General features: G+C 34.7%; 1 protein-coding gene across 10 annotated transcripts in view; it reads left to right on the forward strand.

Moving 5' to 3' along the window:
• The window catches only part of BEND5 (BEN domain containing 5), an 873,054-nt gene that overhangs the window by 60,484 nt on the left and 786,494 nt on the right, over nucleotides 1-26,076 (forward strand). The window lies entirely within an intron of this gene.

The raw sequence follows: 26,076 nt of genomic DNA on the forward strand, positions 1-26,076 counted from the left end.
GTGTGGGATAACTGTGCAGCTCATCCTACTGGAAAGCTTTGGATTTCTGTGCATTGTGGAAGAATGTGCCTTTCCCCAGTTTTCAGAAATGTTTATGAACCTTTAGAAAGTGCTGTGTCTTCTCTCTGGCAGTTAGATTTCTATCACTTCTTGCTATTGTTAGGCTTCCTTTTTATTACTTACTTTATTATATATTGTACAGGGGGACCTGCTTTGCCATTTTACTTTTTTTACTGTTGTTTTGTTAGGCACAAATTTGATGCTGCAGGAGGAATGAAGATGTGCAAACCCAGTTATTAATCATGCTCAAATCTTTTCCATATGTGTCTTGAAACAATTCCTTTCCTTCTATTACCCTGATATGAAATAAAATTGTATTTTTCTTTTTTATGCTTGAGAGTTTTGACTTGATAAAAATGAAAGCTGTTTCTTGCTGCCCTTTGGCAGAAGTGATGTCACAAAAAAGGAGCAGAACTTTTTCTCTTAGTCTGAATTAAGCTCATCCCTGCTGAGGAATTTAGATAGAGGACTCCTCCAAGATGTTACCTGCTTTTTCTTCTAGCAGGAGTGACTCAGAATTCCCTTGAGGATAGCTGTTGCAACAACAGTGGAGCACAAAGAGAGAGAAATTAATAAAGTAAATAGGAAAGGCAGTAAATATAGACCAGACCATCCTCATTTACTGTTAGAAATAAGAGAGGAACAGTATTAAGGTACATAGATGAGACAAACCAGCACTTATCCACGGTGAAATCTATAAAATGTCTTCGATTGCTCAAGGGATCTTTAGATATGGCATTATTTTCTCTATCTTATGGATGACTTGACCACCTTCACTATGAATTTTTCATGATTTTCCTGACCCAGCAGCTCTTGCCTGTGGAGAGAGTAATACAGTATTGATTTGGGTGTTAGGTTTCTGCCTTTTTTGCCATAACAGGATTTTTGTAGCCTAGAAACCTCAATCCCTGATTACTCATTAGAGACTTGAACAACTTTTCTTAGATCTGGAATGTAAAAGAATAATCACTTGGTTACTTTTGTCATAGGTAGCCTTTGTAGTGGAATTTCAGCTCATCTTGGTAATGAGTGCTGTTATTAAGCTTTCCTGATTGAATGGGCTCTACCAGGCCTTCAGATTGCAAAAAATACTGTTGCCTGCTAACAATTAGTGTGTTTGCAGCAGAATTACACTGGTGAATGTGTTTATTTAGCAGCATACTGCAAGGCAGTGGAATAAGTAGGGGTCCGTCCTCCTGCATTATTCCTGGCATTGATGTCTTTGTGACTTATTTTCTGTGCCTCTTGGGCATATTAGGAAATTGAAAGGAGGCCATGATGTTGCTATTTCTCATTTAAACTGTTGTGAGTTTCTTTTTTTTTTTTAAATAAAAAATCCATATCTTACATCCTCAGCATTGCCATGGAAACAAGATTTTTAAAAGGGACTTAACTGAAATTTAGCAGCAGTTTTTATTTCTTTGTGATTCATACTTCATAAAAATGCAAATGTCACACTAATACATGTTTTACCTTAATATTTTATGCTACCATTTTGTCTTAATTGGTCTAATGTTTTTCCTAATTAAATTTTGAGCTTCTTTGAATGATTTTAAAACTGTTCTGTGGACCTATCAAGCTTTAAATTTTGACTATGTGACACACAATTTAAGACACTGTCATAGAGGAAAATCAATCATTTCAACCTGTAGTCACAGGCACAACTAAAGATTTAAAAGATTTAAAAAGCCTTTTGTCCTGACTGGAAATTTCTTGCCCTCTATAATCTTCATTTCTAGTGAAGTATCACAGCAAATAGCTTTTAATCATTTATATTCCTTTGTTTTTCACTTTATTCCCTCTAACTGTGTGAAGTTGTTTAGAGGATAAATTACTGCTGTGCTAAATAAAGCTTTTATTCATAGTTCCCTTTAGAGGAGTGTTTTGTTTATGTAAAGCTACAGTGTGCCCATTGGTTTGCGTACATACTTGCATCAACCTGTGTAAATAAACTACATTAATTTAACATTTTATTTGTATGTAAATGTGCAGCAGTCGATGATGTTAGTTCAAACATGAAAGGATGTCTGACATTCTCTTCTGAGTGCAATTTGCTTAGGCCTCACAGATCATACAACATTTTGCCTTTTAAAAGTGAAAGCTAATATGATTAGAATAGGGATCCTGGTGATCAAGACAGAAACCATAGAACTGTGGAATTGTTTGGGGTGGAAAAGACCTTTAAGATCATCAATTCCAGCCATTAACCCAGCACTGCCAAGCCCACCACTTGTGAAATGGATGTAATCCCATTCACCACCCTCCTCTGGGACATCCAGTCAAAGCCAGTGTGTTCTCCACAATTCTCTCAGCTATGATGCCACTGTACCTTGTGGTGTTAGAAAGAAGAGAAAATGGTGTGCACCATCTACACTACTGGCCTCACTTAGAAATTGTTATTACTCACAGCTCAAGCAGTATGGATCACAGGTCCCTGATCTGTAAATGAATTGCATTGCCTCTTTTTATTGTATTTTTATGAATGTTTTCAACAGGTAAACCAAACAAAAGGAGATTCACGTGAGGTTATAATTTACTGTAGGAAAAAAAAGTGTAGTCATTGGGAAAATACAGAAACATTGTAAAGCTTCAGCCTTGACAAATTTGTTTTTTTAATTAAAAAGCTATAGTCAAATAATTTTATGCCCCTTACTCTAAGATTTGCTTTGTACAAGCTGAACACTTATTGGTGTAAGTATTGTCCACATTTTACAAGTACCTTATTCTGATTAAAGGCATCATGGATGCACATTGAATGATGAAGAGTCTGCAACTGTATTTGAAGCTCTATTGTGTGCAAATTTTCACTGAAATTATACAATACTAAGTATTTATGATTAAGTTTTGGATAAGAAGTAAATTAGCTCATGAGGCAGTGGTTGCATGCATTTGGCCCCACAGCAAAATCTATAGAAAGTTATTTTAGATATATTTGTAGTGCTTAGAGCGAATGAAAAAAAAAATGTTTATAATTGAACTTGCCAATTATTTAAATACATTAACCTATTAAATGAGTGTATCATCATTGCCCATGCTACAAATGCATTTAAAAGCCTAGAAACATGTTGGTCAGGTTCCCAAGGCTGCCCACTCAGATTTAGCTGAGTGTGTATAAAAGCTTTCTTTTGTAAACATACCGAGTCCTGCAGTTTGAGCAGTGTGTTTGCCCATTTTTGCATGCTCAACTTCCATGCAGCCTTCTGAAGAATAATGCTTGACATTCTGGATAGGTGGTACTTAACAGGAGAGAAGACAAAATTCTTCAAAATATCATAATATTGAGGAGCATGCATACACAAATGTACTTACAGAAATAGTGGAGTGTCAAATGAATGCATTTGAAAAGTAATTACATCTGACTTTTATACTGAAACAAACAAACACAATTGTTCAATAATGTCTTTCTCCACAGACTCAGTTGCCAGTCTATTAATAATCCCACCTAATTGACACTATCTCTATTTATGTGTACTGTACTATTTTCTATCTTCAGTTTTTCCTTTTTTAAGTAACTGTTGTATCTGCCTCTCTCTGAAGATGAGCAATATCTTTTTCAAGTTAATGAGATTCCTATTTTACTTAAACAAGATGCATAGTCACTATCTTTCTGTTGTTTTAAAATATAATTGCTATGAATGTGTTCAACAGTTTGACTTGGTTTCTTCAAATTGAGTGAATTAATTAAAAATTGGTGTTTGCCCATAAAAGAGTGAATGAGCACACTCAGTGCTTGATGTCAGAAATCAGACTGTAAATGAACATAATTATGTTTCACCTTCCTATTTAGTCATTTGTGTGGGCATAAGCATTTAGTTGTTTGCAATGTTATTTCTTAAACAGTTTCATTTACACTTTGGTTTTTTAAGAAGAGAGGGAGGGTAAAAGAAAAGTTAATGACTAGATAATGATTTCTTTCTGAAAGGCTGAGCATCACTTCTAATCCTCAATTTGCAGAACATCAGGGTAGAAAATACTTCTCTGATGGTATTTTGCTAAGTGTATTTTATTTAGAGAGAAATTCTCACCACAGAACGTGAGAGATCATTTTGGCTCCAGGTGCCAGAGTGTTATTCCTACACACATGTATGGAATGGTGTAAGTAACATGATATATACTCTCTCTGTATTGTACAATATACTGCTTGAAATTTACTGCAGACACTGGTGATGGCTGCCATTTTGTTCAAAATAATCCATATTATAGAGTCAAAACAGCATGGCTTTTCCCCTTAAATTTACATACCAAACACAATAGTCTTTTTCTATTTTGACTGCTTACTGAATGGAAAATGAAATGCAGTTCAACCAGCACATTGCTTGTTATAATTTTGCTTTTTGTGGGATTGTTTTTCTTGTCCCTAGAGAAACCTAGAATTATATTCATGATTTGGATAGGCTTATTTAACAGTAAGCAGTTGCTTTGTCTCCATGAAGGATTCCATGACCCAACAGCACAGTCAGATAGCAGAATAATTTGGCATTTCTATACAGGAATATTGTCTTGCTACTGAATAAAAAACCCCTGTGATTATTGTGTGTTTTTAGATATACATCGGATAAAAAAGTCCTAAGTGTGGAGTAGGATGTTATATCAGTTTCTTCTAAACTGAAAAAAATTAAATAGAATGATGAACAAAAAATCTGCAACTGAAGATTTCAATTTTAAAAGGTTAAAATTGGAGAAAGGAGGGAATGTAGGACATAGTGAGAACTTAGTGGTTAGTGGTTGAATATCCCTCTGCCACCCTGTCTGCTGTGTGAAATATACAGAAATAATACAATACTGGACAGGAAGAGGGTTTCTATTGCAGACAGATGAATTCCCTGCTATTATAAATTTCTTAATTTGGCCAGCTATCCTTCAAAATAAAGTATTCCTTTAGCAAACCTGTTTGAGATGTTAGTCCTCTGAAAGTTTGAGGCCCTCAAATTTCTTTACTAAATGCGCTAATAACCACATAAGACTCATTTGTTCTTTTGACAATATTATTTTTAAGACTAACCATCAATTCTGCCTCCCAGCTGTTCATTCCTGTTAGAACTTATGCAGAACAGTATTTTCATTTCCATCCAAAAGTGAGGGATGTTTTTGTGAGAGTACCCAAATAGTCACCAGAGTCTGTCGGTTCAAGTTCATGTGCCTGCATTTACTGGCTCATGTAAAACACCAGGTGCAAATTTTCAGTTTCTTTTACAGCAATGGAATTCTACCTCGAGGTTGAAATAACAGTGTCACGACTGCACAAAGAATTCTCTGTGCCAGACATGCTCTTTGATCAATACATTAATTCTCTTCTTCCATTAATATCAACTGTAATCTCAAAATCATAAGATATAAATAAGAAAGTAATGAGTATAAACTGTGACCTCTTATTTTCCTTGGAAAGCCCCTGAGCAGTAAAGCACTGGAAGAAATATATCTGTGAGGCTGGTTACCACAGAAGTGTTTTTTCAGGTTTCAGGTTATTCCTCAGCAGGAATTTTATCAAATATGGGAAATCAGTGGAGTGTTTTTCTTTCTCATAATACTGTTTCAATTGACAACACAGATGCCTTTTGAGCATTAATAACTATTCTTGATCGTCTGCTAAAATTCCTGAAAGTCTCTCTTTTACACTGTAGTGCAATGCAAATAGAACCATTTTGTTCCTGCAGAAAGGTGACCTCAGGAACTCATAAAATGTTGAGTGTGATAATTTTGTAACAACTACCAGAATTTTCCATTTACTGGTTAATGGCTTGTCATGGATTAATAAGAAGAATATTGATAGTTGAAGGTACATATGAGAAAAGATGCATGAATAGTAAATATAAATAGTCCAGTGCTCGTTTAGCTGCCATATTAGACAATGAAAAGTTGTTTTTTAATGACATGAGACACGAGTCACAAAATGTAAGATACCACAGCCTGAAAACTTGTATTTCTGTCCACCTTGCAATCATGAAGGCTGTATGACCTCAAGATCAGTTCAAAAGATAAAGAGTTTTAAAAGATAGTTACCTTGTGAATACCTGCTCTGCTGCCCAAGGATACAATTTGAAATTCAATTTGTATATATGGTGTGCTTGGGAAAGGGTGAATCAAATATGGGCTAAAGCAAAAAACTTGACTGCACGAAACTGTTGGCTAAATTTTACCCGTGGTCCAGTAATAAAGAAAATTTAAAATTTTCGTATAAATGTAGCTGCTATTTACATAACCTTCAGGGCTTGTATAGAAATACAATAACCAAAGGTGTAAAAGTCAGAGCCAAACACACCTATAACAAAATAGATTCAAAACTGGAGAGAAAACTCCAGTTTTTGCAGCATCAGATCTACAATAATAGAGCTTGATAATAGCATTTGATGATGTTAATCACAACTTGATAATTAGGAGTAGTATCTTTCACCACACTGAAATGTTGCATATTTATGGTATCATTTATCCTTTTCCCTCCAAGACTGAAATTCAGTTTAATGATAGTGTTCAGTGATAAAGTGATAATTATTTTGCCATATTTTGCCAGGTTTATATTTTTTTAGTGGTAGAGGTTGGAAATATCACAATTTGCACTGCGAAGGAAAATATTATCTTAGCTAGAGCTTCAGTGGTGAAAAATAGGTGTTCTGCCATAATGAATTGTATTGAGATTATTTGAAATCTACATTTTTGCTTTTTAAAAATAAGTCCTTTGATGTAATACTTATTGAATGATTTAAATTTGAAATAAATTTCTTTTGCAACATTAATGGTGAGAACTCCCTCAAATTCACAGGATCTTCAGGATTTTAGACCATAGAAATCATTCAGGTCTTATTTTTTCATATGAAAAGTGTGACAGGTATCCTTTAATGCTTACAGACTTTCCATGTAGAAGAAAGGAATTTTTCAGGATCATTACTAAAATGCAGAAATTTATGCTAGTTGGATACGACACTATTAATGGAAATTATTGAATGTATTTTAAAAATTTTAGTTTTTTTTTTCTAAAAAGCCTCCTGAACTGTCAGGAAAGTACCAGAAAATATGAAAAAGCAAACTCTATAAATAGAGTAATTAAGTAAGGATAAGAGAATTATCTTGGAAAACCTTATGGAATAATGGGACAAAGTCTAAGGAGACAGTGAGGAAACAGGGACCAGTAGGTTTATGCCCTTCCTCATGGTCATGTGTAACTACCTTTGAGTTCCTGTTAGAATAATTAGCAGCAAAGGCAGCAACACCAACAATAACTAAAGAGAAAAAAATGCAATAAAACACTCTACTAGGTGGCTTCCTAATATTATTAATTTCTTCAGATTTTTATATAGGCATAAAGCAATCTATATAATGTGGTACATAGAAATTCCAAAGTGAAAAGGGAAAAAAAAATTATGATTTCCACTGGGTGAAATGTAAAAGTTGCTATAATTTGTGAGAAGGAAAATGAAAAATCACTGAATATACACAAACAAAAAATAATTACAACCAAGATGAAACTGCTCATTAAAGGACTGCCAGGTTTGGTGATAAGTCTAATTTTATTTGACAATTTCGTAAATGATGTGGGGGAGGAATAGACCTTGAATTACATTCAAAGGTACTGGAAGGTTTTAGAAATGTGAATATAAGGTAATAGCATTATTTCAGTTTAGGTAGAAAATGAGAGTATAAAAAGGAGAAGCCCTGAAAAGAAAATTAAACCATAAAGAAAATGTTGACCATATTTTTAAAAACTGAAAAATAGAGACTTTAGAAACAAACAGCAAGTGATGATGCTTTTGCTGAACTAAAGCTATTGGTGATTTAAAAGAGAGGGGTTTATTACTTTTCAAAACTGCATTTCTTTTGAGAGTCTTCTTGCAATGTAAAAATACTGACTTAGATAATTCTCACTGTGTTTCATGGTGCAAATTACAAATATATATATGTGTGTGACATTACAGAGTGATTTTTTTCTCCAGGTTTGAGGGGTTGTTTATATCTGCAGAAATATATTCCCAGACAAGATACTATCCTGACTTACATTCTGCAGAGATTTGTACCTTGATTAATTTTACAATGAATAAGTGTACTCCAGGTAAATAATACAAAGTTATGAAGTATGTATGCCTTTGTAGGATTGTCTGCAAAAATTGACTGATAATTTGTCTGCAAATATGTTAATGCAGAATTTTAAGTATTAATGCATTCATGCATGAACTTTTCCAATATTTCTTTCAGAAAGTTAAAAAGGAGTGGGCAGACTGTGGGATGACATTGTAGAATCCTATAAAACCCTCGTAATAACAAATAAAGCAACTTTTATTATGGTATGAGCTGATTTATGAAGCTTGCCTTTCAGTCCTGTGTTACATAAGTAATAATTTAAGAAATAATTATAAATTAAAAAAAAATTAAAGAAAACTAGCTAAAGGATTAAACAATACCAAATTGCATACTACATTTCAATTTACTCAATTAAAACAGAATATCACATTCTGCTTTTATTAAAGGAATACATATATTATTGATTTATTTCTTTTATTGTTCTGAAGGTTTACTTCTCTAAAGACATTATCTTACTAAAACTTATTCTCTTATGTCTGTTTCTCATTTTCTTGTTATGTTTTGCTGCTGCTGAGTTCCTATTTGCCACCTCCCAACAGTGTTACATATTTTAATCCAGTTCACATATTGCAGTGATGTTCTGAAGTCACACGAATTTTGCTTAGAGAGCTTGATCCTGCAAAAAATTAGGGATGTGTTTGTCTCAAGGATGAGAGATCCCTAGTTAATGTAATAATTGGTGCACTAGGTAACCTCAGCTGAGCTCTAAAGACACCAACTTTAACTCCCAGTCTTTACAGGCTATATCCTGGTAGACTCCCTGCTTTATTTTCCCACCTTATGCCCATGGAGACTTTTCAGTCTGTTCTCCATCTGTCCATCCCTCTGCCTCATGTAAACACAGATGTGAGTCCCTTGTTTTATGAAGGGACACAGTGGAAAAGGGCCTTGTCAGTCTACAATAATTATATTATATTCAGCAAACCTTTTCACAGAATCATGGAATCATAGAGAATTTTAAGGATTACAAGAGACCTTAACGATCATCCAGCCCCAATCACCCTGCCTTGGGCAGGGACACCTCCCACTAGAGCAGGGTGCTCCATCCAACTCTGGCTTTGAAGAATTTCTTCCTAGTATGTAACCTAAATTCCCCCTCTTTCAATTTGTGCTCATGACTCCTTGTTCTCTCACTGCAGCCCCTGACCAAGAGCCCCTCTCTGGCTCCTTTTCAGTTCTCCTTCAACCACAGCAGCCACACAAGGTGTGTCATTCAGGTCCCAGGTCTGCCTATCTGTGGGTACAAATATGATGTCAGTCCTGTTTTCGCTTGTTGATTCTGGGATATTCAAGGTTTCCTTTTATTTGCATTAGAAAGAACATCAGACCAACCATTCAGCAGTTTCCTCTGTGGAACACAGCTTTCCTCTGCTTCTTGGTATCATCAGAAGGAGTTTTCTCATAATTGCATCACACCCATGACAATGGGAAGTGTGGCTATTAAAGGCAAGGATCAGGCTAGATTATATTTATCCCATAGGGAACTTTAGCAGCACAACTGAAGTAAGGTAGGACAGTGTGAACTGTAAGATTTAGCGGTTAATCACATGAAACTGTCACAAAGAGGAATCCATAATTGCAAAACACAAAGGGTGAGAAATGGTTGAGTGTATGCACTGATCTGCTGTGGCTGTGACATCAATAGAATCTATGTATGAAAATATTCTTGAATATAAATTAAGTGAATGTAACATTGGTATCACCAAAGGCATCAGTAGGACCTACAGTCTCCAGTTCATGGAGTGTTTAAAGGAATTTAGAAAAGAATCAGTACAGATAAAGCTTGTTACAATTACTGAAAAGTGCAAAGCCTATTGTACAAGAAATGACTGATGCTTTATTTACCTAACATCCATAAATTGTGAAAAAATTGTCCCAATTGTTGTTTTAGTTGCTATTATCTTCATTAGCAAGATATTCCTTATTTCTTGTGTGTATTTGTTGAGTTTCAGCTTCAAACCAGTGGGTATCATTATACCTTTTTCTCTTAGACACTTTATAACTGTCTGGCGTTTTCTACTAAACTTCAGCCTCATCATCCATTTGGTTTAATAAAAATGAAATTGCTTAAGTCTCTTTTTAATTATTTTTCCTTGTTTGATTAGTGAAGGAAGATGGATAACTTGCTGCTCATATTGTGCTGTCAAAATTGCAGAAAAATTCCAATCTCCATGCAAGAATTGTGGCTGTATAGCTACAACTCTGACTTTTGAAAATAGAAATGCATGTTTGCTTTCATGCATTTGGGCATGTTTACTGAGTCCTTAAATTCTGGGCAGAGAGCATACAGTGCCTTTATAACTTTATAACAAAATATTATGGTCTCAAAGTTTTGGATCATATTTATATTACATGACCTAAACTTTAAGGGAAGATGTTAAAATATAATTGTATTCTCATTTGCATATTAAGCATGTTTACAGATATCTATATTGTTTTTCCCACCAAATGGCACTAAAGTTAACATGGTTTAGTGTATTGGGATTTTAGAATTGCAGGACTATTCATTCCAAAGCAGTTTTGTGTGAATTCCCTTATATTCCAGCTCATAGTAAATCAGTAGATTGTTCTTTAATTAGTGATGCCAGAAGGACTGCTGATGGAGATGTTATTCTCTGAAGGTTCAGATAAACTCTAGATCCTTATCTCTGGTGAACATTAAAGCTTCTGGGACCCTTTTCAAAGATAAAAGTATTGACTAAATATATTGACTAGATTTCGTTTTGGTTTTTGTTTCTCATCTCATGGTTCCCTACTGTTAGATAAGGTAGGTTGTGTTTCATGTGCTGAGCACATGCATAAGTAATGGTGCACTACTAGAGCTGGAAAGTAAGGCTCAAAATACATGTCAATCAAACAGGCTTTTTTATAAAACAGCTTAATTTTATGAGGCTTAATTAGATTTCTGTGTTTCACATTACAGAGTTATATCCTACAGCATTTTATCCAGGACAGTGGAAGATGAAATCCCCTTCCAACCACATTTGGAATACTTCCCTAGTTGCCTGTCTTTCTTGTCTGAGTATTTTTCTACAATACTACCATCCACATTAATTTCACAGGGAAAAGACTTTCAATTTAAAAGTCCCTCTGATTCTGCTCCAACATGTTATAAAAAGCTTACACATATGAAATGCAAAATTACAGAAGCTTTGGTTCTAAAAAAGATCAGGAAAAAAGAAAAATATGTTCTAATAATACAAATCTCCAGAAAAACAAGGTTTACTTTTTGTATTAAGTAGATTAATTCCAGGGATATATGTGCCTGTAAATATATAGGAGCAGAGAACTACATCTTTACCTATAATCAGAGTGTGAAATAAAAATGGAAAGTGCAAAAAATTTCCTCTTGACAAAAAAGTTTTATGTCTTTAACTTTCTCAGCAATAATTTATTTTAAAATGCTGGTAGATGGTGGTGATTTCACAGAATATTCTCAGGTGGTAGCAAAATTGGTGGAAAATTTCTCATGGAAAAGAAGCCCACCCAAATGCCAGGTCTTTGCTACCACCAGAGGCTGGTCTCCAAGGCTGCTATACTTAAATTAGCGAGGAAGTGCACATTAAAAATTGTGAATAAAAATATTCAATATAAAAATTACTGGCAGAGCAAGAGTGTTTCCATTTGTATACCAGTCACGGAAATATGAAGTGTACAAAGGTAGTTTGGGATATGGGAGCAGTCCGTGGGTTTCAGCAGCTGGTGTGGTGTCCCTTCAGAATAAACAGGCACACACAGGGAGGCTGAGGAAGTCCTTTATCACTCCACTAAGTGTGTCCAACACTGAAGCTGAAAACTTTCCCTTTATGCAGCAGAAATAGCAACTCACATGGTCTTTTTAGGCCAGCATCTGTTAGAAGAAGCCAAATAATGCTGTCATGGTCACAAAGCCAGTGCTAGGGTATCTAGCATCCACAGGACAGGAAATTCCATAATTCAAGATTTCAGGAGGGTTTCACCCCCACCCCAACCCTAATTTTATCCTATTTCCACGGTCATCTGGTTCCAAAGATAACTTTAAACAAACACCAAAGAAGAAGGTGAGCAATATTTATATTTCATATCTATGTCTTTCCTGTGCTGGGCAGGAAGTCTTAGGACTACATGGATTAACCTCCTCTCCAAATGTGTAGGTGACTGGGTTTATGCAGCCTTGGATGATAGAAAACTTTAAATTGTTGTAACTTCCATCCTTCTGCATAGATCAAAATAAAGAGTGGTATAAACATTTAAAAACCTCAGCATGTCCAGAAAGAAAATGGATTCTTTAGCTGAATATTAGAATTTATTTGGCTGCCTCTTTGAGGAGGTGGCTCCAAGGGGCCATTGCAGCATGACAAAGGACAGCTGAGGGTCACAGCTCAGGGAAGGTACCTCCCACACTGGACACAGGAAACTGAAGAACAGAAGTGGTTACTCCTTACTTGCTCTTATATCACACAGAATCACAAAATCACAGAATTTTTAGGTTGGAAGAGACCTTTAAGATCATCAAGTCCAAACAATGTTCTAACATTAAATTAATTTTTTATAACCATTGCAAGAAAAGCTTTTTAAACTTTGGGTCATGATTGGAAAGTGTGTACAGTTCAGTAAAATGGGACAACTCAATGGGTTACTTCTAAGGATGCTTGTGACTTGAATAACTTCTTTTTCCCCCAGTGTGGCTGTTCTAACTTCATCAGACAGAATAATGCAGAAGTTACTGAGCAGAAATTCTGAACTGAGGACAAGCAGACCCACCCTCAAGTCTGACAGAAAAACATAAGATCAAAATAAGTGACCCTAACAGATACTTTTCTCACTTTGCTTGAAACATCAAAAAAGACTTCTTAAATTTCTTTAAGTAGAATTTGGCTGACAATATGATCAGAAGAATGAAGATTTTATATACTTGCTATGGTTACTTTGCTAAAGGAACAGAGAAAGGAAAAAAATTTTTCTCCCAATTAACTATTTATAAGATTCCCTGGAAATGACAAACTATTAGCTTTGAATATGGAGGATGTCCATGGAGGATGTCTGCTTGCCAGGCAGAGCTAATATGCCAGTGGGGTTTCTTTGGAGGTCAGACTCTGGAAAGCTGTGCCCCTGGAGAGATTTGTGCATGTAGCATCACATACTTCGAGTATTCCCACTGAAGTCAATATAGAGGTATCCCTGTGCCAGAGAGCTACAGGATAATAAGAGTTTGCATAGTCTGTAGAGATAATTAAATATCTAAACCTCTGATTGGCTTCTTATTTAAGAACTTTATAAATGTAAGAAAAGAAATGAGGGGGCTGGAACATAGCATAGTTGTATAGTTCATAGTTGCTTACTCATACTTCTTTTACCTTTCTAAAAACCTTTTGTTCTTCTTTAGCATTTCCTGTTTAAATAATCCTTTTTGTTTGCTCTTTTCTGTTTGCAGTGTAATCCATTTCATTTTCACTTTTCTTCCCTCAAGCATTTGTGAGCTCTCTTCTACCTTTTCCCTCTTTGACCTGGTCTAACAACTGTGTCCTAGCCTATTTCTCAGCTAAGTGAGGCTCAAGGGTATTTGAATTCAATTTGGGGCCATCTCTACTCTGACAACAATGTTGCTCAAGTAATACCATTAGGTCGCTAAGATACTGTATGAGGCAACAGGACATGGCTAATAAATTTTTTTTTTTTTTTTTCTGGACAAAGTAACTGTGCATTGGTGCAACTGATGTTCAAGGAAAGTACTCTGTTATTTATACAACCCAAGCACCTTGTGATGTTCTGCAAAATGCTCATTTGACTGTTCTTTTCCAAAAGTGATCCCCTATAAGAGAAGAAGCCTTTTTTTTCCCCCTCCATGATTCATTTAAACTTGACACATCTTGTGAATGCTGAAGCATAGGGAGGGTATTTTTTCCCCATCTCTGTTCTTACCAGACATCTTCTGCTTGTCTCTGAAGACGAAAGATTCCCCACAGTAAACTCTAAAAGCAGTGTGATTCTTTTTGTTTAACAGAGGAGATTTAAGTGCTAGAATGCTTTTAAAGTTCTGCTTATGGTTAGGAGGTAGGTAGGTGGGTTAATTTTGCCATTTTTATAAAACAATTCTGAAGCCAAAAAGTTCTGTGAAATCAAATAGATACTGAACTATAAATTAAACAACAAATTCTGTACAATTTTAAAACAGGAAGATTTTGTAAGTTTTGTGGTTGGAGAAGAAATGAGAGATGCAGAAGGGCTTTGTCCTTGTTGCTAATTATAGTATCATTAACAAATGATATCATTAGCAAAATGTGTGTATAGATGAGATTATGTTATAGCTGATACAATATTTCTTTGAAAGCTTATCCAGAGAATATTTTAGTGGCTCACAGTCAAAGCTGTGAAAAAACCTATTGGGTGGGACTCAGTGGAATTCTGTTCCTCATTAGACTTAGATGATAGAATTAAATTTCTATGTGTTGACAACCTTCTAGGACAGATTTTTGAGACAAAATTTAGAATTCAAAATGATCTTTCACTTGGAGAGAGGAAAAAGCATTCTGGACTGTAGAAGCAGAAACATAGCCTAGAACATGTGTGGAGTAATTTTTTAGCTTTTCCCAGCATGAACAAGGACAAACTGCATCCTGTTTTGCATATTCACTTCCAGGAAACTGTGGGCTGGATGGAGGCAACTGAGAGAAGAGTGGAAATGATGATCAGAAGTGTTGTAGGTGATCTGCAATGAAAAATTGAAGGACTTCAGCTTATTAGAGGGAATGTTGAGATGGAACATGACAATTTTGCGTATGTGTGGTCTCTTGTGATTTGGGCAGTAACTAACAAACTTTAACTGTTGTAGCACATTGGAAATGCTGCAGGAGAATTCAGAGCAGGTATTAGGAAAAGGCAGAGAATCCCTAAAATGGTATTCCTAGAAAAGTTGTGGTGTCTGTCATTAGATATCTACAACATGGATTAGACAGGAAGCTGCCCAGAGTGCCAAATTATTTTGTATGGTAGTGAGATGGGGGAAATGACATCTGAGGCCATTTGCCTTAGAACTCTGCTTGTTTTGTTGGTAAATCAAACTTTAATTCATGTTACATTTGTACTAGCTGGAAAAGAGCAGAATCTAGATTTATATCTTGATTACATCCTTTACCTTCTCATTACCTGGGGGAAATTAAATAGTTTGCATTAGAATTGGTTTGCATATAGAACAATGTAAAATATTGATGATGAAATATGTACGAACAGGATAGTGCAACTGTACTTGCATTCAAATTAGCATCTTTTCACATGCTCCTTTTGATAAATGACAATAATAGGGATTAGTTTATAAACCTTAATTCACAGGTGGAAACCTGATTTACCCAAGAAGTTGAATTAAACAACTTGCTTTTGGGATAAGTAATAAGTTCCAGGATTAGGATAGTTTGGAAGGAGTTCTGCTAAACTCTGTAAATGATATTTTGCAATGAATACCAGCTGATATTTAACTAGCTGTGCCCCTTGCCAGTGTAAGTCTTGTTGGAAGGGATGAGTGCGCTTTACTGGATAGAGGCCAGGATAGGCTTAATCCTGCTTGGACACCATCCTATTTGGTCAAAAGCTTCATTTGTTACTTTATAGGTCTGAAAATTATGATGCATGATCAGCTTTGAGACAATCAAAGCATAATTATGTCTTGAAATTAATGGTGCGAGCCATGTGAGCCCAAAAGTTGGGAATAAGGAAATTGTGTGCTCAGATTCCTCCTTTAACCTCTTTCCAGGGCTACCTAAAACTTTACTCCAGTTTCACTAATTGGTAAATGACAGTAGTACATGTTGTATTCTGTAAGTACTGTCGACATGCATGTAAAATACTACTTGCATCATAGATATTGCTGTTAATATTTGTTAAATTACTTTTTCTTCCTTATTTGTTTTGCACAAGCACCTCCAATTTGGAACTGTTAGTGCTGCTTGTCTCTGATTAGCTTTGAGATAATAACCGCAATGATGTAAAATGCATTAATGCTGATAGGGTTTTTAGTAAAATTAACAACTTCATGAAAGCTGGCTGCATATAACATAAAAGAAACAGAATAGCCTATAAAATCCTTATGACTATGGGCATCTAAATTAAGGCTGTTGGCAGAAAGTTGAAGTTTGAGAACATACATGTATATCTATTGATGTAAATGGGTGTTACTGCCAAGGCATTACAAATGAGATTGTCAGTGTTGCAGCAGAGTAAATCAGCAGTATCAGGCACAGCAAGGAGACTGGGACAAAATTACTGATGATAAATCTCAAACAGCTAATTTAAGTCAGTTTTCTTTCAGCATGAAATAAGGAAAAAGTGTAATCTATAAGTGTGAGTAAACATGATATATTACTTTTAAACTATTACTAAAAATGAATCAAATTTGAGGAACACTTTTCTTGGGTAAATATATTGCTATTACATAGATTTTTTTTAAAAAGTGTCTTCTGGGGGTCTCTTTGCAAAAATGCATATACATATTTAAAGTATTCTATAAGAAATGTGTTCAACTCAGAGTAACTTCTGTGTCTTTACCTGCAGTTTCTTATGCCTATTTCCCTTTCTCACTGTTTTCAGGACTTGTCTTCCATCAGTCCTTCTAGATTCAAACCTCTCTTTTCCTTTCTCTCTTTCTCTTTGACTTTAGATCACTTTTATTATTTCTCTCCTTTTCTTTTTCCCCACTGCTCCAGGTTTTATTTATATATTTTAAGTAGCAGTGGCATAAAATCAAATTGCTTTCTATTTAAGGGAAAAGGGAAAAAAAAGAAAAAAAAGAGAAAAATTCTGAAACAGATCTACTAGCCTTGAAATAGTTTTCAGAAAAATGCAGCTGTTATTTTTTTAACCACACAATAATACACACCCTTTCATTATTGTAAATTCTGAGGGCTGTACTTGAACTATTTTTGTGAACAGGGTTTTTATCTTTAGCCTTTTTTTCCCCCCTTTAAAAATGGGATTTTGCTCTCGGTTGATGAGATTGGAAGTATTAAACTACAGTTGTCCTTGATTCCTTTTGCTGCTTCTTCATAGTCCAAATTGCCCTTCATGCAGAGCTGAGCTTGTAATATGTACTCTAGATGCTGAGTAAATGCTTTCCCTGACTGTCCCTGGCTTACTCACTCAGCCACTCTGAGTCACCTTCAAAACATCAAGATTATGTGTGTATACACTGTAATAAATAACCACCTGCACTGAGGGAATGCAAATTGAATTTGTTGAAATATGGTCTATTACATTAAAATTTATGTTTCTATTATAATTTTTATTGTATGAAAAAAATTTGTCCTGTGTAAAATTACTGAGAAATTAGAACTGTATCCGTATATAGGAAGGCTTATCTTTTCTTGGGAACTATTTAATAATAGATTCTTACCCTACACATTTCTACTGTATCCTCTTAAGAACACAGAGCTGGATTTTGTCATTCCTTAAACAGGTCAAGTAACTTAATCATGATGCACTCTTTGTGTATATCTAAAAGAGATAATAAGAGAGCTGGTTCCTTTTTATACTTTAACCATGTAATATTTCTTATATTTAACCATAAAAAATTCAGAATATTTAACCATAACAATATTTCATAAATATGGTCAACAAATAGAAAATACACCTAAAATATACTAATTCAAGGGATCTAAAGATAAAATCCACCTGTAGGGTCATTTCAGTTTGGAATCTGTGGGAATGAGAGTGAGATGTGGTGAAAACAGAAGGACTTTTTAATATACAGTTCTGGACCTGACACAACTGGTGCTTTTATTGGGCAGAAACAAGTTAATGACCTGTATAACAAATAGTTATTTTCCTGAATGAAAAAAAAAAAACATTAAAGAAGAAAATTTGAAATCAATTGATAAGTATGCAGGCATTAAATTAGCCTTATTTCATGCTAATTCAGCTTTATTGAATTCATATCACCATCCATAAAAGCTGCCTCTGCTGTTCAAAGTAATACCCAGTATATCTCAATTAGCAATGTGTTAACCTTTCATCCAAGCTGGCTAGCAGAGTGAAACTAAATAGATTAACTATCAAAAAATGGAAATAAAAATCTAAGAACAGAAAGAGAAGTTAAAAATGTTTTTATTTTTGATTGTAACTTAAAAAATGCCAGTAGAATGGACAAAATGACATTAAGCCATGAGTATGCCTAAGTTTGATAGAATGTGTATTTATTTTTAAAGGTTGAAACTAATAATGAATATTTGAAGAATTTAAAATATATTTATAATAACAATGGGCCATACCTGTTGCTAACCACTGAAAGGAATTAGAACTATGACCTAGGAACTTTATTCCTATAGCTGTAGAAACATTTCTTGGTGTAGTTAAAATTCAAATTCAAATCACATTTGATTAGTTTATAAAAAGAATAATTCAAACAGCATAGTTTGTAAAAGAGAGGGTAAAGGTAATGGTCACTTGTATTTTTGTCTTTTAATTGCAATATTTAATCTTTTGGGATGGGACACTAACTCTCTGTATTTAAACTCTCTTCTGTATTTTGTGAGTTAATCAGTTCAATACTGAGACATTCTTCTTAATTAATTGATCTTGGCTCGATTTAAATGTAAGAGGCTATGTGGCATTATTGGCATTATTTTTTTAATCACATGTAAAAGCACAATAAGAAAGACAATCCTTGAGGTTTGAACAACATATGCAACAGATGCTTATTGTAGTGTATTTAAACCTGAATTTCTTTTTTAAGCATCGCCTAATATCTACACTGAGGAAGATATTATATATACACTGAGTATTGTGGAAGTTAATGGACTAAAAATGCAGTAAAAATCCTCCAGGGTGGGTGATGTTTCAGACTTATTGTCTCCATTGATACCTTCATTCTTGAATCCCAAATTTTGTTTCAGGCTTTTTCCGCTGCAGTCTAATTATGACATTAACATTTTTTTTCTCCTTTACTCACTAATAGAAATTGTGACTATCATGAATGGAGGGACCATATGCTGCTTTGAAAAGACAGCAGGGACCATGGAGGCAGCTTATAAATGATCTGAGTAAGAAATGAACAGAGACCAATTAAGCTGGTTAGGAGGCCGAAGGTTTTGGAAAGCGAGGATACTAAATTTGGGTCCCTTCAAAAATTATAGAAGATAGAATTAAAAATTAGTGCAATTATTTTCTGTCTTTTTGCTTAATAATTCCTTTGTCACTTGCCACAACATGACATGGTTTCTTTTCTCTTTTTAACGTGGGACACAGTTTTTAACTCTGGAAATTGTTGCGTGTGAGTGAAATTACCAGGATGGGGCTGGTGGCCACTCACAATGTGGCTTTTGTCACTGAGGAAAGTCTGTGCACTAAATAATGCATGCACAATTACCACATTTATCAGGCTGGTCAGAACAGGTGATCCAGTGAAAATCTTTGTGCCCACTGCCATTTATTGCTATTCACCCATGTATCTATTATAACTTTTCATTTAACACCACAGGTGTGCTCAGTGCTTTGCAGATAACATGGAGAGGAAGGTTCTTTTCTTACAAAATTTAAATTCAAGGTATCCAGTACTGGATGGTAATAAAATGCAGGAAAATCTGAGTGTTTTTTTTTTTTTTTAACCACACTTTAGTTAAGTTTTTGATCTTTTTTTAGCTTTGGTGAGATATTTTGGGAATATATTTTAAGCTTTTTTTTTTGTGTGTCTCTGGGAAGTATCCAATTAGTGAGAAAAGAGGATGTAGCCAAGGAAGGGTTTCCAGATGTAAAGGGTAAAATGAAAAAGTGCCACAGAAGAGAGCAAAGGCACAATTTAAATACCAAAAGCCTGCAGGTAAAGTCACAAATGGCTTATTATAATTACATTTCATTTGTAAATGCCAAAAAAGAAATAGTAAATTCAGTATTCATTATACATAGAGACACGAATGGGAAAGATATAGCACTGACTTAAATGCAAAGGGGAAAGTCATGTTTACAGTTGGGAAGATGTCTGTTTTGAAACATGGAAAACTCCAGAAAAGAACAAAAAAAAAAAAAAAAAAAAGGAAGATTCTTTCAGGGAATATCTAAATTCTGTTAGAATAACTCAGAGGTTCACACATAGCAAATATGTTTAAAAAGAAAGAAAAGTTTTGATTCCACTGACAACTGCCTCCAACTTCACACTGAAATGCATGAAGGGGTGTGAATTGTGGTCATTATTTAGTTTACTGCTTTGTGGTTACAGTTATAAAAATAACCCATTATTCTCTTTTTCTTTCTTATAAAACTGGTTTTTCCCCCTTGGCACAGATGGTGAGGCAATGTGACCAGACTTCTGTGCGTGGCCACAGTGACTGGGGCTGAGCAACACTGTCATTTGTGCTTTCCCACGTGCCTGCCTTGATCTTAATGTTCAAAACTCCTTCAGCCAACACCATTTCTTCCCTCTGATTTTGAGCACAATCCAGATTAAAAATCTGAAATTGGACAAGGCCTGAAACTCCCAAACATGAGGACAATACCAGCAGTACACAACGGTAGCAGAAGAACTTAGATTTCTGCCATGCCTGGGTGAATGAGACAACATAACATGGTGTATCTGAAGTGTACTGCATATCTGAGTATCTCAAACACTCCACGGATTATAGTGATTCATTGTAATTGCATCATGATATTGCCATTATGTTGCAGTCATGTTATCATTTCCGTAATAAACATTTATCTTAGGAATGCTTGTGTGCACCACGTAATTAGTTCTGGAATAAAGAGTGCTAAACATGAGGTGTGATTCATTAGGAGAATGATAGAATTTGATTTTTAAATTCTAACAATTTATTTTAACTGTTACTTGTTGAAAGTGAAAACAAACTGAAGTTCTGTTAATTGCAGAACTGATACAAAACAAGCTTAATTAATGATTGAAAGCTAATACGTATTTAAATATTAGCACAATTAGTTATTGTTGAGTTTTTCATTTCATGTCACTGTAAAATTTAATTACTAGGTCTGCTCTATTTATGATTTCAAGTAGAACAGTTTGATCTAGAATCTTAAATAAGAAAACCCTTTATTTATCAAAATATAGCCACGAATAACAATTTCACCCAATACATTATTGCCTGAATTTGACCACATCACTTCAAAAGAAGTGTTCCTTTAAATTATCAATAAAAATAATTTTAGAAAATCTATTCTGCTATTGATATGCCAGCAGGATTTTTTTTTTTTTAAATCACTTCAGCTTAAAAGCAAAATATACTCAGTTGCAAGCTAATCACTTAATTATTCTATTCTGCGCAACTTTTGCCTTCTGAGGTTTGTCTGCATAAGCCAGTGATCTAACTCTAACTTAATTAGCTTGGTTAGTAGAAGAACTGTGGTCATATTAGCTCCAAATATGTTTATAGAGCACTGAGTTATGTGTGAGAACAGTACCCAGAGCTTCTGAGAATTGGGGTGTTGTTCACTTGTAAGGATGATGTATAAACCCAAACCAAACAAGCAAACAGAATCTACAAATCCCTATGAGAAGTAAATGAAACCTGTTTGGCTTTCTCTGCTCCCAGTCCCTGAGAACTTCAGAAAATATTGTATAATGTGATCCTTGTGATGCAGTACAGGCATGTAGTATAAAAACTTTTGTTTCCAGACTAGACAATTAATAACTCTCAAACATTAGCCCCATAAAAATAAGAACAGTAGGATGAAGAACCACTTTTCTTATAAACAAGCATAAATGACCAGCTGTTTTTATGGAAGTGTGTTGGTGATTCCACAAAAGGTCAAAAACTTTGCAAAACTAGATACAACACCATGTATCTAGTTTATTTTTGAAGCTTAGGTCTACTTATTTAGACCCAAATTCTTTTCATATATATACCCAGGACAATGAGCATCTACAAGATTACCTCAATACTATTGATAGACTGCCTAAATCAATAAAGGTAGCAAAATCCATAGAATTTCTGGTGTTTCAGAACAGCTACATAATTTCAAATTAATCCAGTAGAACAACTTGTTCTTAACTCACACACCAATTTCTTCTTTGGGATCTGAAAGTGTTAGAGGTGTCATTTTTATGATCTCAGGTGTTTGAGATCAGTGCAACTGAGGGTACATTGAACAAACTAATTGACATGCCTTTTCCCCCTGCAGCCTTTGGCAGTCTATTTTTGAATAGTGTGAGAGTTGAATCATATTTACTCTTTGGTTACCTGTGTAATGTCCTATTTAGTGTGTTTTTACTGAGCTGTCCAAATTCCAAAACATCTTGCAATTGCTCCTAACTGTAATTACATAATGTTTTCCATCAATAAGAATATTTCAGAGCAAGGGGAGCAGCAAATATATTATATATATATATATATATATGCACATATAGTATCATATTCTCTTATTTATTTTTGTGGAATTATCTAAGTTTTTAATTTTGTGATTTTTTCCCCCTAGACTATTAGTTTTTCAAGTTCTAATGGTATGCAGTACAAAATTTTTTTTAAAGTTAATTCGATAAGGAAAGAAATTTTAAGGTTAAACCCTAAGTTCAAGGTAAGGTTATTTTGAAGAAGATGTACTCTTCTTATTAGTGGGGTTTGTGTGGTTGGATTGTGTACAAAAGATGAAATCCCAAGAGAGTTAATTAGATAGTAGATGGCCATGGTATAAGCACAGAATCTAGTGTGATAGAGTCTAAGAAATGTTTCAATAATGCTGTTACATTTATACATTAGAAAGATTCCTTCAGCTCTGAATTACTGTGTGTGCACTAACATACACACACTAATATATAGTGTATATGCCCATATATATGCTAATTGCTGATATATATAGTTAAGGAAGATATATATGTAGCATTTAGATTAGTTTGCACTTGGGAGAAGATTTCTGTAGATGGTGAATCACAACTGAGCTTCATTCCCTTCTGCCTGATCAAAATATAACTCCTGTAACGAGCACATTTCTCAGTATGCACAGGAAAAATGATAGCTTGTATTTATGAAGACTCTTAAGGACAGAAGGGATCTATGGGGAATGCAAGGAAATGACCTAGTTACTTTCAATACCTAGAAAAGGCATCAAATAATGGCCAGGTTTTTGCAAAGAATGTTCTTTTCAAAATTAACACCTATCAGCTATAATATTTTTCTGCAGTGCTTGTAGTTATTGTAGTTTTTGTCTGTAGGTTTTAAAAGTAGTCAAAATTGAGTGCTCTGTGCCTTTATAGGGAAAATAACTATCAGCTCCTTACCAGTGATTATAGGTTAGTCACATTGGAACTGAATAAACATTAGAAATCTGATCAGGAAGTGATCTATCCAAGTGTTTTTTGTCTGAGTGTAAGTCTACCCTGTACTCAAGTTGAGGCTCTGCCCATTTTTCTGAAAAGATTAGATCATATATTCTTCAAAGTGATAAATGGCTGTTGACTGTAGGTAACAGCAGGCTTTATTTCTTAGAGTATTTTTTAGCATAGAATGACACATGGTCATAATGCCAACCATCTACTTTTTTCAAAGCTTTTCAATGTTATTTTCTCTAAATAAATCACTAAAGCCGTAAAAATGAAATGACTATATGCTACCAGTTTACTTTCATGGCTCTCAAAGGAGTCCAACACTTAAAGCTAAACTTTAATTACTATGTAGGTGCTTAAGTACCATAGAAAACTTGGGTTTAGTTCAGAGTTATTTTACACTTGTTCTAGGCACAGCCATTTGCAATTAATCTGATTTGAACTCTTGGGCCTTGATATGATAATTCAGATAGTTTCAGCATTTTTTTCTATGGGATGTAACTGCTACCATTCCTAACTCTATGCAATTAATTTAAACATTTCTTTTGTTGTAAGTATAAATGAAACCCAGTCCAGTCCTTGACAGAAAAGAACATTCCCAAAAGCATCTGCTCTTACTTCAGCTGTGCCTCATGCACTTGTAAAACAGGGGGACAGATGAAGACAGTGATGAAGAGCTGAGCAAGTAATAAATAATGGGAGGGATAGGTGTTCATGTCCATCTAGACGAAAGAACTTTGGCATAGGAAAAAGGACCTTGAAAAAACCAGAGATTGACTCAAGTTGCTTTGTGAATTGAATGTATAAGGTAAAGAAAATATAAGGTCTGGCTCTAGAGAAGAGCAACAAGATTGAGAAAAATATTTGGAAACAAAAGTTTGATAATGGTATTTTCAATTCAGTAAACAAAAGTATAAGTAGAATGACTGGAATTTGAAACTGAGATTATTTATAACCATTAGGTTAATTAATGTTGGAATGATTTACCATAGGCTGGTTCATTCTCCATCAATGGCAACTGATGGATATTTTCACCCTAAAATATATACTTTAATTCAAAAGAGAATTAGTACATGCCTTTATTACAAAAAGGTTAGATTAGATCATCACCATGATCCCCTCAGGCCTTTAATCTATAAATTTGTGATATTCTCAAGCTGCTTTGGTTGCTCTGTTGCACTGAGACCCTGTTGATGGCCACTGCATCTAAATGTATTTCAGTAGGGCCACACTAATGTGAGTTTATTGAAACATATATCTAGAGCTTATCTCTATTATAAACTCTGGGATTAATTGTTTTTTCTTCCAGCAAAATACACAGAAATGCTTATTTCAGGATCACACCTTCCCCTCTCCCCTCTGCCCCCAAATACAAATAATCTCACACACTGAAAATGAAGTGATCATCCTGGGGATTCTGAGAAGTCATTCACCAACTCAGCCTGTGTGCCTGCCTGAGATGAAGTACCTGTATGTATATAAAGCCTGCCCTAGACGAATCCCAAAAATAAAAATGTGCTGTTGTATGAATAGAATGGAAGTGAAGCTTTCAGGACTATAAGCTCTCAAACTTGAGAATTTAGTAGTATTTAATTAGAGGTAAGAAGGTGTTATGTTCCTTCTCTTCATTATTCCTCTCTAGCTACTACCACAGGAATGTATAATGTATTTGTTTAATGTAAAATTTTCCAGACATGTTAATTTTGTTATAGACAACTCCAAAGCTGGTTGAAGGGCATTAGAACTCAGTTATTAGCAGCATTACTACCTATCCCACCCATGTATCAGTGTACTAGAAAAACTTCATTCTCATTCTAGACAAAATGCTGAAACTATTCAAAAAAAAAGATTTGCTTTGCATTCATTACTATTATTAGCTCATTACTATTATTAATAATTTCTTTAACTAAGGGCTGCTCCAGTGTGGTGCTGGGTATCTGATAATGGTGGTTTGCTGTTGTTGCCACTTGCATTCAGCAATGCCATATTATACTCTCAGATTTTCACTTCTTCCAAGAGCAGTGCTGCTGTAGGAGATTCCTCAGTCTTTATTTGTTGCCAGCCAGCCAGGGAATAAATCTGCCTCATTTGCCCAGAACTGGAACTCTCCTTTCTGGAGCCTGTTCAGCTCTTCTACCTGAGTTATGCTTTGCAGTTTTATTCAGCAGAGACTGAAGTGTTGGAGAGTAGTTTTCCATGAAAGGAAACGAAAGATCTTACATGGATCTTTTAGTTAGATGCTCATATATATACCTTCTTACACACAAACACTTTTATGGTATTTAAAACCACTTAGAGGAATTTCTGTTACAATAAAGGTTAGAGGTTGTGGATATCACTATGCAGATGAATAAATTTAAACAGCTGATTTTAGATTCTTTTGTGTCCTGACTTGTGACTTAATTTGAAAGTTGACATGAGAATGCACCAGCCCAGACATAAATTCACTCATCAGCATTTGACCACAATGATTGACGATAATAGACAAGACTAATGATAATTTACTTGCCCGTCAAAAGAATTTCTCACTCCAGACAGTGGGCAATTAAGACTTTGCAAGGCTGATTTGAGGTTAGTTATTGTGAATTCTTTCACTTCTTAATGTTCTGTTATAATCTTTGTCTTATTTTTAAACAACCAATGCTTGCAACAATTGCTGCATTTGAAAATTGCTTTTCTCTGTAGTTGTTTTTATCTTTTGAATGGAAGCTATTGACTTC

Source organism: Zonotrichia albicollis, chromosome 8 (genome assembly GCF_047830755.1).
Source record: "Zonotrichia albicollis isolate bZonAlb1 chromosome 8, bZonAlb1.hap1, whole genome shotgun sequence".
Classification (NCBI taxonomy): Eukaryota; Metazoa; Chordata; class Aves; order Passeriformes; family Passerellidae; genus Zonotrichia; species Zonotrichia albicollis.